Source organism: Pelodiscus sinensis, chromosome 5 (assembly GCF_049634645.1).
Source record: "Pelodiscus sinensis isolate JC-2024 chromosome 5, ASM4963464v1, whole genome shotgun sequence".
NCBI lineage: Eukaryota > Metazoa > Chordata > Testudines > Trionychidae > Pelodiscus > Pelodiscus sinensis.
Genome location: NC_134715.1, coordinates 91,305,253 through 91,320,314, shown reverse-complemented (window position 1 = coordinate 91,320,314; position 15,062 = coordinate 91,305,253). Strand labels below are relative to the sequence as shown.

General features: G+C 42.3%; 1 long non-coding RNA gene across 1 annotated transcript; it reads left to right on the top strand.

The window, feature by feature from the left end:
• Positions 1–285: 285 nt before the first annotated feature.
• Positions 286–14,613, top strand: LOC112546630 (uncharacterized). The gene is made up of 3 exons (XR_012904314.1): positions 286–8,518; positions 9,493–9,546; positions 13,101–14,613. It is a non-coding gene; the product is annotated as an uncharacterized LOC112546630 (long non-coding RNA).
• The last annotated feature ends 449 nt before the right edge of the window (positions 14,614–15,062 follow it).

The window sequence follows — 15,062 nt, the reverse complement described above, 5'->3', positions numbered from 1 at the left end:
GGGACTGGTCTGCAGGGAGACTGAGAGCAAAGCCGCGGAGCACGCCCGCAGCGGGACAGCCCAGGCACACCCGGGCTGTCCCGCTGCGGGCGTGCTCCGCGGCTTTGCTCCTGTCCCCCTGGTCTGCTGGGGGGTCCAGCAAAGCCGCTGGACCCCCCCCCCCAGCAGACGAGGGGGACAGGAGCAAAGCCGCCCAGGCGGTGGGGGTCCCGCCGCCTGGGCGGCTTTGCTCCCGGGCAAACGACCAAAGCCGCTCAGGCGGCGGCTTTGCTCGTGTGTCCCTGGTCTGCTGGGGGGGTCCAGTGGCTTTGCTGGACCCCCCCAGCATACCAGGGAGACCGGGAGAAGCTTTTCTCGCCCCGGAGGACACGGGCAGTGACGTGCCGCCCGTGAGCTCCGGGGCGAGAAAAGCCCCGTTCGTAAGTGCGGATCCGACATAAGTCGGATCCGCGTAAGTCGGGGACTGCCTGTATATGGAAGACAGCAAATGTTGTGGCAGTATATGCTTTTCTTAATGCTGCCCACTGTATTATTATTTGTATAGTGCCCTAAGTGCTTTATGTATAAAATAGCATGTCAAATAAGGAATAGAGCAACAGCCATAAGACAGCTAAGGATAAAATTTGAATCATAAGGCAGTGTAAGATAGGGAATTTAAGGCTCCTTCTCCCAATTAAATGAATACCAAAACAATCATGGACTTTTAACAGAAGCATGAACAAGCACTGTACATCCTTTATTTAAATTCTGAGCCATTTTATAATGTCTGTACAAAAAGATGGGTTGAATATTGAAATGACGGGTGTGTATACAAAAGCAGATGGATGTATTTTCAGTGGACAATATTCTTTAAAAAGAAATGTATTTCTAGTAAGCAGTTTTACATGTTTTCTCTCTTTAAAAACAGAAGCATTTAAAATAAATGCTGTGTATAACTTTAAAGTGACCCAGGGTAGCTATAAATTATATTAACAATTTCCTTTTGGCAGTGTAGGATTCATTCACTTATTTGCCTGGCAAGAAGCTTTTCAGATAAGTTAAACAAGCCAGTCATGTGAATTGTCTCACATTTAATTTACCACAAAATGGTATTTTCCTAATAGAAAATAGTATTATGCAAATACAGCTCTTGATGCTATATAAAGGTGGGGATTAAGAACAGAGGTGGAGTTTGCGGGGTTATAGAAGGAATATGCTTTTATGTAGTTCCCCATATTTTTTTCTCAACTGTATACCGTAAAATCGTGAGTATAATGCACACTTTTTTCCCGTTTTTTTTTTTAGCATCAAAGTTGGAGTGCAATTATCCATAGGAGTTTTTTTAAAAGTTTTCATTTGGCAGTTCCGCGGCAGTTAATTAATCACTGGACACCAGAGGTTAAGTTGTTTTTTATTAGCATCAACAAGCAATTATATACACAGTTCCAAAAAGGTAAGTTAAACAAATGAAATCAACACTGCAGTGCAAACAAGCAAATATGTTAATTGATCTTCTACTCATCTTCGAAGCCCTCAAATTTGCTTTTGTTAGAATCTTCCTCAAACAGACGAGCAATATCTTCTGAGGTATAGCCCTTGACATCTTCATTCAGGTAATACAAATCATTGTCATCTTCGCATACCGGTAATTCACCCTCGGCCAATTCATCGTCACTTGGATCCATCCACAGGTCATCATCTGCCCTGCCATCCAAGGCATTAGAGATGCTGCATTTCAGAAACCTCTTCCTTATGATAGCGGGATCAAGTTCAAGCCAGATATCCGCTATCCCCTGGGTAACATCGTGCAGCGTCGATGTTCTCATATTTCCACCTGCAGTAAATGTATGTTCACCTTCCAACAACCAGGTGTTCCATTTCCTGCGTAGTACATCTTTCATTGGCTTGTTAACTGTCACGTCAAGCGGCTGCAACTTTTTGATCATTCCACCAGGAATAATTGCCAAGTCTGTTTTGTCCTGCTGAAGCCTTTTCTTGACGGATGACACCGAAAAGCATCCAAAACTATTAGAGACCGCTTTCTCATAAGTCCACCTGGCCGCTTCGCCCAAACCGTCTGTAGTCAATCAATCATTAAAGCTTCATCAATCCAGACTTTAGAGTGAACACACACGTGAACAGTGTTCGGGAATATAACATTCTTTGGCATTGTCTTGCTCTTGAACACAATATAAGTAGGCAGTTTCGTTCCGTCGGCCATGCAAGCAACCATTACAGTAAACCTAGACTTTTCGTGGCCTGTGGTTGCAATGGAGACTGTCTTAGCACCTTTCATTTCAAGCGTTCTGTCCTAGGGATTATCACAATTTAATGGTGTCTGATCTGTGTTACCAATTAATGAAAGGTCATAGCAGTGCTGCTTGTATAGTTTTATGATAAACTTTTGGAACTGTAATAACTTGGTGTCTGAGGCCATGGGTAGCTTCTGTGCGATTGTTGTTCGGTGTCGAACCGATAGGCCATGGCGATTCATGAACCGATCGCCCCAGCCATACAAAGCTTTAAACCCGGCTGTGTTAGCGCATGTTTCAGCAATCCATTCAACCAGATTGGCCTCCAACTCAGGATATGCAGCGCTTTTACCTCACTCAACCATCTTCATCCGAGGCAGCGCTTGCAGGCGCTCTTTCTGCTGTCTCCAAAACCGAATGTTAGACTCTGCTATGTCATCAAATTCACGGCTGGCAGCTCTGTTGCCATAAGCCTCAGCCTAGCTAACAACTTTACGTTTTTCAGCAGTCATGTAAGATCACCGACAACTCATGGCATCCCAAAGAGAGCATGGAAACGCCGCGCACTATGTACTCGTGCGCTCACGCGTGATGACCCAGCAATACAAAAAGGCAAGACAAAATATGGCAAAGTTGGGGTGCACATTATAGATAAGAGTTCAGTTTATTCCGGGATTCTGACATTTAAAAGGTAGGTGCGCATTATGCATAGGTGTGCATTATACTCGTGATTTTACGGTAATTTATTCAATCAAAAAACTGGTATAAATTCAGCTAGAATCCCCATGTAGAGAAGGGCTTTCCTTTTTGATATTCTCCAAGATTTCCTACTTGACATTTAAACATAAAACACATTCTAAATGCTCTGTTGTATGATGAGGGCCTCATTTACTCTCATTTCTTTTTTCACACGAGATTCCATTTATAGAATGGTGTCTTTCTTCTCTGTTGCTGATGGTGTCTGTCATTAGAGTTGTTGACATCACTATACACATTACAGCTTCTCTGAAAACTGCACAGTTTAAAACTCATTTTCTGCAGCTTCAGAAAACTTTTTTGGGGAAAAAAAATCATGGCTGAAGTTGAATTACATCTGCTTCAGGCAGGAAATGAATGGCTGTGATGCTACCAGCTCCCACAAACCAGTAGTGACTAGGATGAATCAATCCTTCGGTATTAGTCTTTTGAGAATCAGCTACAGCAGAAGTTGTTGAAAGTTGTATAATTCATTAAGTATTATTCTTGCCTCCTATCTCTGCACTGAGTCAGTTGCTTCCAGATGATGATGAGAATACTTTGCTTTTGGAGATGCTGACTTTCTCATAAATTGCAAAACTCTGGAAATTAAGGATGACTTGGCATTTTTTGTAGGAGGAAGGGTGTTAAACCAGGTGTGCTAACCAAATTCCAACTTAGGTATCAAAATTCCACTGGCATTTAATTTTAATAGAGTATTTTTTCTTTCTTTCCTAAACTGTTATATAATGTTCTTGTGTGCTGTTAAACAGGTGTCACCTTTCACCCAAGAACTAGCTGCTTTTTGGTGGTGTCATTTTGCTATCGAAATTTCTGTACACCATTTAAGTTTGCAAAATATTTAGGGATCTTCCAGAATGAAGGGTACTGTATAAATGGAAACTATTATTATTATCCCCTTTCCCTATAATGAATTTCTGGTTTTGCAGTCATTGGGGATTAGAGGAGAGCATCTTCCCTGCCTACATACAGCATAATTTGATGGGATTTTTTAAATGAATAAACCCATTTCTTCCATTGCATCCCATATGACGACGATTGATGGAGGCCAAAGACTGATTTCAGACCTGCAGCTTGATCCATAAGTGCTGAAAATGAAAACAATTATTAATTAATGTGTGCTGCTTTCATCTTTATAACTCGCATGTCTCTCCTTGATCTCAGTGGTCTGTGAGCTCCTGACAACTCTCATACCCGATCTTGTCATGGGCTAAGACCTCCCATCTGTTCAGGTTGCAAGAGGTTGGCTTTGAGAATGTCTTTGTAACATTTTCTTGGTCTGCCCCTAAAACAAGTTCCAGGCTACAATTCTCTGTAGAAGATGCTCCATATGGACCACACGACCACACCATCTTAGCTGCACTCTAAGGCTATGTCTACACTCGCGGCTTCTTGCGCGAGTAATATGCAAATAAGGCTAAGCGTGGAATATTGCCGAGCCTCATTTACATACCTAATGAGCCACCATTTTTTTCAGAAGAGGCTCTTGCGCAAGAAGGAGCGTCTACACTGCCCCTTCTTGTGCAAGAAAAACCCTCTTGCGCAATGCCGTTACACCTATTACTTGACAGGAAGAACGGCATAGCACAAGAGGGTTTTTCTTGCGCAAGAAGGGGCAGTTTCTCATCATTGTCTTGTTTTGTTCTTCCTCTTTTGTTAATTTTGTTAGCACTGTTTCCTTTAGGGTCATAGTATTGTATATACAAATTCCCTTAGTATATCTGTAAAGCTGGGCTGAAGATGAGGTCTATTCCAACCATAAAATCAGAGTTGTGGGTGCTCAGCATTTTACAGGATTATAATCTTAATTGGTAAAATTCTGTAGTCCTTTTCCATTCCAATAGCATTTTCTAAAAGAGCTCTCCAACCATAATCCTCATCCAACCCTATTTATTTCATTGTTAGTGTACCCCACTTCAGCAGTTCTGAACTCAAAATACTATATTAGAAAAATCATTAAAACGGATGCTTCTTTTGATGTTCCATAGTTTGGTGCTGCTTAACTTTGATTTTATATTGTTCATTTATTTTTCCCTTTCTCCCCTTTATTGCAGGTAGGCATCTATGAAAAGGGTGGGGATTTGTCGCAGGCTCTGAAAACAGAGGACAGTTGGAACAACATAAATTCAGAAACAGAGATGCAAAAGCATCTTGTTGAAACAGGGTGACCTAATTTGTGTTTAAAAGTGTCGCTATTTTATTTAGCCATGTGATTTTTTTTTAACCAAGATAATTATACCAGTAAAAGTCTTATTGTGAATACAGTTGTACAGGTATAAAAATGGCTTTTATCTGTAGAGTCATTCCTCTTCTTATATACTTGTTTAAAGCATTTGCATAATCCTATAACTGTGTGTACATTAGGAGAGAGGGTTGTACCATTGGAGCTATAGTGATAGTCCTTGTATGGACAAGCCCTGAGTTAAAAGTTGAGTGACTTCAGGTTTTGGCAGGGGCATAAACTGGTTAAACTCCTAGGGCTTTTTCCCCCATTTATACATAATGGGAAATTTTATTCTCCAAATATTATTCTCTTCTTAATGATAATTTATATTATAGCAAATCCCAATTTTGCCCATTATAAATTATCAAGGATGACCAGCCATACACAATTATATGTTTTAATAAAATTGAATTGCCTGTTGTATAATTATTCTTTTTCGTTATTTAGAAAACATAATTTTGTTCAGCACTCATGTGTAACATTTTAAAAAGTTAGTTGTAACTTTTAAATTGTGAATGATTTAAAAAAATACTTTCAAACTGCACATCATTTCGGCAAATATTTAGATTATTTTTATTTTTATTTGTTTACACATTTTTTGCATGCACAGTTATAAGCAATTTGCAAGACAAATATGGCATTAAAGGGTCATGAATCTATATATAAATCCCAAAATATCCACATGAGACTGTATTTCATGATTGCTGAAAGGCAATAGTGAACAGTAATTCAGGCCAGCATATGCTTTTACATTTAAATGAATAAGAAAAGGGTACCATGGCAAAGAGAAGAAATAGATAAATGGGGACAGGGAGTGAAGTGGAATCTCCCTGTGAATGTGGAGGCAGAGGTATAGAAAGGGGTGTGAGTGGACTTACGAAGACTTGACAGCAGAGTGTGTATATGTGTGAGCAAGCCCATTGCAGACTGAGAAGGAGGGTCCCGGGTGTTCCTATCTACTCCAGGACCTTGCTAGTCCCTCTGGGACCTGATCCCTGCTTCTCAACCTGATGCTAGGCCCTGAAGTAGCTATTCCAGCCCCTCTGGGTCTCACTTCTGCCTTACAATATTTTACCACCTGGATGCTAGCTTCCCATGCTGATTATAAAAAATAGTGAGCAACAATAAGAACAGTGACTCAAATGCATTGCTGACACATTATTGAATTTGACTCACTGAATATGAGAGGGATTTTCTAATTTTTCTAGCAAGGAAACTGAGCTTTATAGTAAAGAAAAATAAATGAAATCCAGATTTGAAAGAAAATGTTCATTAACAGGAACATAATTACAGGAACTACCAAACTGGATCAGATTCAAGTCCCTAGTTCAGCAACCCGTCTCCATCTGTGACCAGTACCAGATGCACCAGAGGAAGGTGCACAAAACCTTGCAGTAGGCAGATATTAATTAATTTGTTTCCAGTAAAGGTCTCATCATTCTATTCCCTAACAGAAATTGGTTTAAACTTTGTTGCATGTGATTTATATGTAACTTTCATATTCTTTTGTTATAATTAACAATGATGGCTGGTCAGGTTGCCAGGTGTCCAGTTTTCAGCCAGAACACCCAGTCAAAAAGGGACCCTGATGGCTCCAGTCAGCACTGCTACCAGGCCATTAAAACTGCAGTCAATAGTAGCTGTGGAGGAGGATGCCAGTGGTGAGAATAATGCACAGAGCCCCCTGGCCATAACTAAATCTTGGAGTTGGGAGAACATGCCAGCTGCTTCTGTGAGCAACCAGAGGTAAGTGCCAATGGAGCCTGCACCCCAGCCCCAAGACCCCTTGTGCACCCCAACTCTCTCCCGGACCCCCACTTCTAGCCTTGAGGACCCTCCTGCACCCCAAACCCTTAATCTCAACCCCACCTGAGAGCCTGCACTTTAGTCAGAGCACTCACCCACCCCTCTGCATCCCAACCTCTTGCCTCAGTCTGGAGAAAATGAATGAGTGAGAGTGGGGGAGGGATTGGTATGGAATGATCAGGGACGGGGCCACAAGGAAAGGGCAGGTACAGGACAAGGGTGTTCAATTTTCTGCTGTTAGAAAGTTAGAAACCTTAATAGTAGGATATTCTGATTATCCATATAATTGCTGAATGCTTCTTTGAATCTTGCTAAATTCTCAGTTTCAACAACACCCTGTGGCAATTAGTTCCAGAGTCTGCCTTCATGTGGTATGAAATATTATTTCCTTTCTTCAGTTTCAAATTTGCCACCTATTATGGGAGATGCCACTAGGTGAGGCTTCCAATGTTATTGAAAATTTAAAAGTATAAGCTATCACTTTAAATTCTATAGAGTTTTCCTGGTCCTGCAGACTAAAAGATGTCTACACTGCAATGTAATATCAGACTCAGGCTTGAGCCAAAACCCCTTTTCCATCTACACACAAATCTCTCAGACCTGGACTCAGGCATAGGATCCTAGAACTTTGAAGGGGTGGAGTGTCCGAACCTGTGTTAAGCTTGTACCCAGGGTTTGAGTTCTGTTGCTTTGTAATATAGACACAGATCCTCTTAACTTGGGTCTTAGGTGTCTGCCAAAAGCACCCCATAGGCCAACTTCATTTGTCTTCTTTATCCCAAGAGTTACTAATAAACACAGCTGAAAATGGAAGCCATCCTCGTTGGCATTCAGCAGCAGCTCAGTGAATCAGTGTTAATCCTTCTGTTTTCCTTCTAAATGCTGTGCTGCAAACACTTGATCAGAGAGCCTTCTGTTTGCAATGGAGACTCAACAGAAGAAGACTTTTGCAAAGCAGGTGACTTCCTGGACATGGGAGCACAGCCAAATTTTGGTGAATCTCTGGTGTAAGGACAACAAAACTGGACTTTAGTAAAAGATTCTAGGAATGACCACACATACCAGCAGAAAGCTAAAAAGTTCACTACTTTGCAAATTTACCAGTGCAAAGAACAGGTTAAGTAGCAGAAGTGTGAGTGCTGGAAAATCGGGGATCAGAATACTGGGTAACTCACCAACCCCATGCCTGTTGTATGGGGGAGTTTGACTCTGCACTACCCAGAGCCAGCCATTGTGTCTGCTGGTTTGGTCAGCCAGGATGGTTCCCTGAAGGCCCCCAAAATTCCTTCTAGTGGTGGATGAGAGCCAACAGCAGGCATCAAGTGAGGACTATGAAGTAAATCTGCATCTGAAACCAGGCCCAGAGCAGGCTTTGGAACAGGAGGATCAGCAGCAAACTCTTGGGCTGTACTCAGAGGAGAAATTTGACCCCTCCCTGCCTTGTCCATTGCAGTGGAGCCTGCAGGAGACATGGATGGGACAGAAGCTGCCCCTGAACCTGGTAAGTTTCTGGTTCCATTTTAATGGTTATTAACACAGCAATGGCTGGAATTGCCATTCTATGAACCAATGCTAATTTTACCAGAAGCCCCAGCTAGCAGCGTGTTTTCACTAATGGCAGAGTTAACTGCAGCACCTTGTCCTTCCCCCCTCCCCTCATCATGTGGAGTTCAAAACAGTGAAAAACAGCTTTAAAAGTGCATTTTTACTGGAAAGACGCAGCTGTTTTGCTAGGGCCATTCTGATTTCTTAAAAATAACCTTATGCTGCTATGCCTTTAAGCTTACCGTTCTGTTACTACAGTTTATAGAGCTGCCTGAAAACAGTGAACTCTTTGTGCATGTGTGAGTGTGATCCATTTACAAATCTAGTCTATTTCAGTCAGAGGTAGCCCATGCACTCTACAGGTGACAAAATCATTTCTCCCATATGTGATTGGGGTGTGAATTTCTGTCCAAAAATGTGCCACGGGCTTGGAGTCAGGAGGCTTTGGACATCTGTGCGTTTGCATACAGCCAAAGCAGGCTAAGCCATGTGGAAGCTAATACAGCTTTCTTTTGATGCCCCCTTATGAATTCTGACCAAATCCCGAGTAGCAGGTACCTGATGCTGAATTGCAACCCTATCTACAAACTGTTCAGTGAGCCTTAGTCTTTCCTCCTGCCTCTCATCATGCCTTTCCTCGAGGAATAAGTCCCTCTGTTTCTGGTACTGGACCTGCTTGTTGGCCCTATCAAGTACTACAACCATTATTTCATCATGGAAATGCCTCCTCTTGGAACAGTCCGTGAAGGTACATTGAACCAGGCTTGTATATTGAAGGTGAACTGTAGAGGTGCTGTGGCCACTGGAGGTTGAGGGGCATAGGTTACTGTCTGAAATAGCTCAGTGGTGGAGCACAGAAATAATTATCATGGAATTTCAAGGAAATAAAATGTTACATTTAAAAAATGAATGTCAATATATTGTTCACAGATTCTCCCAGAACACAGCTTGGTTAATCACTGTGAAAGAAGTTCAAAGACAATGGTAAGTTAAAAATTCAATTTTTTAATTTATTTTATTAAAATTGCAGAAATCTTTGAGTTGGAGGAGGGCAGTCGGTGACTTTGTTACAAATGCTTTTTCTATCTTTTCACATTCTGGAGGACATAGAAGTTCTTTTGAGGCCTCTTAGCAAAGGGTGGGAAAATCTGCTGCTGAAGTATTCAAACATGTACGTCTACACAGCACCCTAAACTCGAAATAAGATACAAGTGTTTTGGAGGACAGGATTATAATTCAGAATAATCTGGACAAACTGGAGAAATAGTCTGAGGTAAATAGGATGAAACTAAACTAGGACAAATACAAAGTACTCCACTTAGGAAGGAACAGCCAGCTTCATACAAAATGGAAAGTGACTGCCTAGGACAGAGGAGGGCAAAAGCCTCTCAGCTGGCCGGATCTGGCCCACCTAGGGCTTTGATCCGGCCCGTGAGGCAGTTTCAGGCCCCGCCCCGCAGCACATTGCCTCAGAGTGGGAGAGGAGCGTGAGCCCTTCTAACTGCTTCTATTTAAAGGGCTCGCATCTTCCCCATGCCTTGCCTAGCAGCTGCTGGCTCCCATCTCTGGCTCCCTAGCAGTGCACTAGTGTACTAGTGTATTGCCAGAAATGCATGATTCCTTTCAGCTGTTTCTATTTAAAGGACTTTGGTGTTCCTCGCGGCTGCTAGGCAACGCTACCTGACAGATGCGGGGAATGCATTAGAGGCACAGGGAGCTGTGAGCCCTTTCAGCAGTTTCTATTTAAAGGGCTCTCGTGTTCCCTTCGGCTGCTAAGCAACGTGTTGCCTGACAGGCACAAGGAAGGCACCAGCCCTTTAAGTAGAAACACTTATCAGGGCTTGCAGCTCCCTGTGCCTCTAGTGTGTTTCTCGGGAGCCAGAGACGTGAGCCTTATCAACTGCTATTTAAAGGGCTCACCTGCTGGGTGGCTGCATTGCTTGTCAGCCACCCAGCAGGCACAAGCCCTTTAAACAGAAGCAATTGAAAAGAGCTCATGGCTTTGCCCCACTGGCCCATTGCCTGGGAGCTGCCTGGAGGCACAAGCCCTTTCAACTGCTTCTATTCAAAGGCTTATGCCTGCCAGGCAGCTGCCAGTCAACAGGTTAGCAGTGGGGGCCAGAAGCTGAGAGCCCTGTTATATGAAATCTAAGCCTCCACCCCAGACAACTCTGGGAGGAAGCTAGTCCCTGGTACCCTCCCTTCTGCTCCAGGTCCCTTCCATTGGACAGAAATCAGGGGGCAGAGATCCCAGGCTAAGCAAGGCTTATGGTAAGGTAGCTCTCAACCACACCCCTTCCGCCTGAGGCCCTGCCCTTTCTTTCTGAGGCCCCACCCCTTCCACCTGAGGCCAGTGGCCACTTCCGAAATTTGCGAAATGGCTCCCCTTCCAAAAATTATTGCTCACCCCTACTCTAGGAAGGAGTACTGCAGAAAAGAATCTAGGGGTCACAAAGCTAAAAAGTGGACCACAAGCTAAATATGAGTCAACAGTGTGACACTATTGCAAAAAAAATGCAAACATCATGTGAGGATGTATTAACAGGAGTGTTGTAAGCAAAATACAAGAAGTAATTTTTTCACTCTACTTTGAGATGATTAGTCCTCAGCTGGAGTACTGTGTCCAATTCTGGGTTCCACATTTCAGGAAAGATGTGGACAAATTGGAGAAGGTTCAGAGAAGAGCAACAAAAATGATTAAACATCTACAAAACATGAAAGTATTCAATTAGGTTTAGGTTGCACATTAGGAAAAATTTCCTGTCAGGTTAAGCACTGGAATAAATTGCCTAGGGAAGTTGTGGAATCTCCATCATAGAAGATTTTTAAGAGGAGATTAGACAAACACCTGTCAGAGATGGCCTAGATGGTGTTTGGTCTTGCCATGAGTGCAGGGGACTGGACTTGATGGTCTCTCAAGGTCCCTTCCAGTCCTAAAATTCTATGATTAACAATATCCTATTCTACTTGATGATTGTGAGGCTTGTGACAGATTAGGGAATACGTCTATGTGAATGTATTAATTTTGTTTGATTGTATGAGCACTGTTTATGGTTATGAACTTCATGTGGATTAAAACTTCCATTATGTGGTAAAAAGCAGATTATGTCTGGGAGACGGAAATAGGGCTACCAAGGAATTGCCTTGTAGTTTTTATTGTTTTCCATGGGTCTGTTAACTGTTTTGTATTGTCTGTGGGGAACTGTGTATGTTCAAGGAGTTCCCTTGAAAAGCTTGTGTTCCTTGCTTTTACTGTTGCATAGTCCCTGAAGAGTTAAACTGTCATCCAGAGGAACAGCATGCATTAGCTGCTGGGAAAGGTTGGGAAGTTCATTACTGGTCTTGGTGTGAAGGGCAGCTAGACTATGGGGTTCCATATCCCCAGGAGGGATACCCTTTGAGAAGCCTGTGCCCCAGGAGTGTGTCCTGTGAGGCCAAACCTGGAGATAGCAACTGGAGACTATCCATTTCCAGACACTGGGGACAATAAAACAGATTGGTGACTGTCACAAGAGACGCTCATGTAGGGAGGTGGCAAATCTTTCAAAGTTAGATCAACCATTAGTAAGTGAAAAACCCTATGTACATGCTAATTATTGTTTTTGACCATGATCCAGTTTAAAGCTGTTTTTCACTGGGAGAAATCCCAGGATAATTTGGTTGGGAAGGTTTTGACAGCTGATGGTTTGTTTATACCAGGGTACAACCTGCCAGAGGGGCTTAGGAAGGTGAGGGCTTTCATGTTCATTGTTCAAGGTGGAGGTGGAGCCCAGAAAGTGTGGGAGGTTGTAGCTGTGTGTTGGGGGGCAGATACTAATGGTTGTAGTCAATGATCAGTTTTCAAAGGCTTCCTAGAAATAGGTTGATTTTCTTAGGTACTGAACACTCACAACTTCCAATGGGAAACTAGGTGTTCAGCACCTCTGAAAAGGAAGAGTACTCCAGCAACTTTCATAATCAGTAAATTAACTGAAAATAATTAATTTTATTTGCCACTTGTTTTGTAATCTCTTATCAATTTTCCTCTACCAAATAACAGCAATAGCAACCGTTAGTTATAAAATTAATGCTGTGCTTCCTATCTGGCTTCAACTCCTTAGGGAAATTAATATATTGATTTGTTTTCTTTAGATGTCCTCTGTGAAATAATTTAAAAGCTAATGCCTCTACTATCCACAACAATAGTTTGATCCTGTTGATAGAGGACTTAATGCTGATGTTGTATTTGCAACTCTGAGCAAGGCATAACTCCTCTGGATTTGGCTTGCCAAGATTTCTTTTAACTCTTTACTTCTATCTGACACTATTAGTTGATAGAATTTATACAATTTAGAATGCTTAGTCCTCTGCTTGAAAAACCAGGATATGTTTTCTGCTTTCCTTTCTGAATCTCTTGCAAGAAGGAACATCAAATTATCATCATGATCAATAGTTATTTTTTCTCTTACAAGTAAGTATGAGAAAGAGTCTTTTATTTTTTATGACATTTACTGTAATGAAAGATGTAGCACTGGAAAGTGATATCTTCATTGTCATAGCAAGAAATTTGGAGATCCTCTGCAAGAGAAGCAGGAGGGGTGTTAAGCAGCCCAGGGAACAAGATGGAACCTTGTGGGACCCTGTAACACAATTGCTGTGGGGTCAAGCAGCAGCCCCCTAGCTCCACCTTCTGAAAGCATCTCGACAGATAAGACTGGTATCACCGCAAAACAGTATCTAAGATACCCAACTCCGCCTGGTGCACCAGAAGGATACCATGGTCAATTGTATCGAAAGCCACCGAGAGGTCCAAGAGAATCAACAGGGACACACTCCCCTTGTCTATCTCCCGGCGTAGGTTGTCTACTAGGGCAGGCCAGGCAGTTTCCGTTCCAAAACCAGGCCTGATGCCAGAGTGAAATGGTTCCAGATAATCCGTGACTTCCAAGAAAGCTTGGAGTTGCAATACCACCGCCCACTCGAGTACCTTGCTGAGAAAGGGAAAATTAGCGACTTGGCGATAGTCATTCAAATCACGTGGGTCCAGAAAAGACTTCTTAAGGAACGGTTTTATCATGGTCTCTTTAAAGGCAGCGGGAACCATCCCAGTTCTAAAAGAAGCATAAATAATCCCTGTGGACCCAACTAGTCATCCCTTCCCAGCTTGATTTAATAAGCCATGAAGGGCAGGAGTAGAGTGAGCACGTGGTTAGTTGCACTCCTCCAAGCACCTTGTCTTTATCCTCGGTCTGCAAAAGATAAAACTGATAAAAAAAACCGACTAGGAGATGCACTCGACACATACCGTAGCCCCAGGTAAATGATAGCCAGAGTCCAAATCAGACCAGATGCAAGCAATCTTATCTGCAAAATGCTTCACAATCAAGTCACAGTGAATTGCCAAGAACTCCTCCAATGGAATTAGTATGGGCAAATAATTGAAAAACCTCTCTTCTGCATGGCCAATGACTTGATCATTTTCATAACTGAACAATTTCTTCTTTCTGCAGACTCATGTTTCAGCTAGTTCCGCAAGTTTACATTTTTTCTGTTTGTTTAACAATTAACAGTGCTACTTAAATTCATTGTCATAGTAATTTTGTATGTTTGAGTAGATTCAATTAATTTGCTGACATCATCAAGACCAACCATGAAGTCTGCAATTTTTTTGCTTACAGTATTAATTTCAAGCAGTAAATCGTGCCAACCTACAAGAGAGATGGTGAACCAAAAGGAGGAGAGTTCATTCACCAATGATCCAGTTTCTGCATATATCCCAATATCTTTTGTAATTTCTCTTAATTTCTACAGTGCTGATTGCATATTCTGTCTCTGAAACCAAAGAGCTTTGATATTTCCAATTTTGCTTTCCTACCTTGTGTCAGAGATTTTCACATAGTATTTCAGAACTGTCCACATAACCATTGAAGTTGCAAACATTGTGACATTTATTGAAGAACTCAAATTTTTTTTGATCCATGTGAGGTATTTGCTGCATCATTCATCAGTAAATTTTGGGACTAGCATCTGCAAGAAAAAAAATGCCTTGTTTTGTTCCATGAAATAAATGAGTTTGCATATCTTGAAGCTGTCCTCTCCATTATCATGTCCCGCCATTATTATATCCCTGTACTTTGCAGTTATCAAATGTCATACCATGTCTGGATAACTCCTGAAATATCTTGGGACAGGATTCCCAGGGTGCAGCCTTGGACTATGAGACCATTGTGTCCCCTGAACTCTCTCCAGCCTGGGCTGTCTCTCTCAGTGCCTTGCTAGTGACCAACACCAAAGCCCCAAGTGCTGTGATCATTCAGCACAACAGCATGTGGACCTCCCACAGCCAGCCAGATGTATGCTCCCAGAGCGACTCACAAATCACACACACAGGCACCAATCAGCTCCCACTACTCCCAGAACTGTACCTGAGGAATATACCATCTATTGTATTAATTGGTTCAGCACTTCATCAATGGAACATGGATATACACCAACCTTTGCAAGCCAGAGCAAAGCACCAT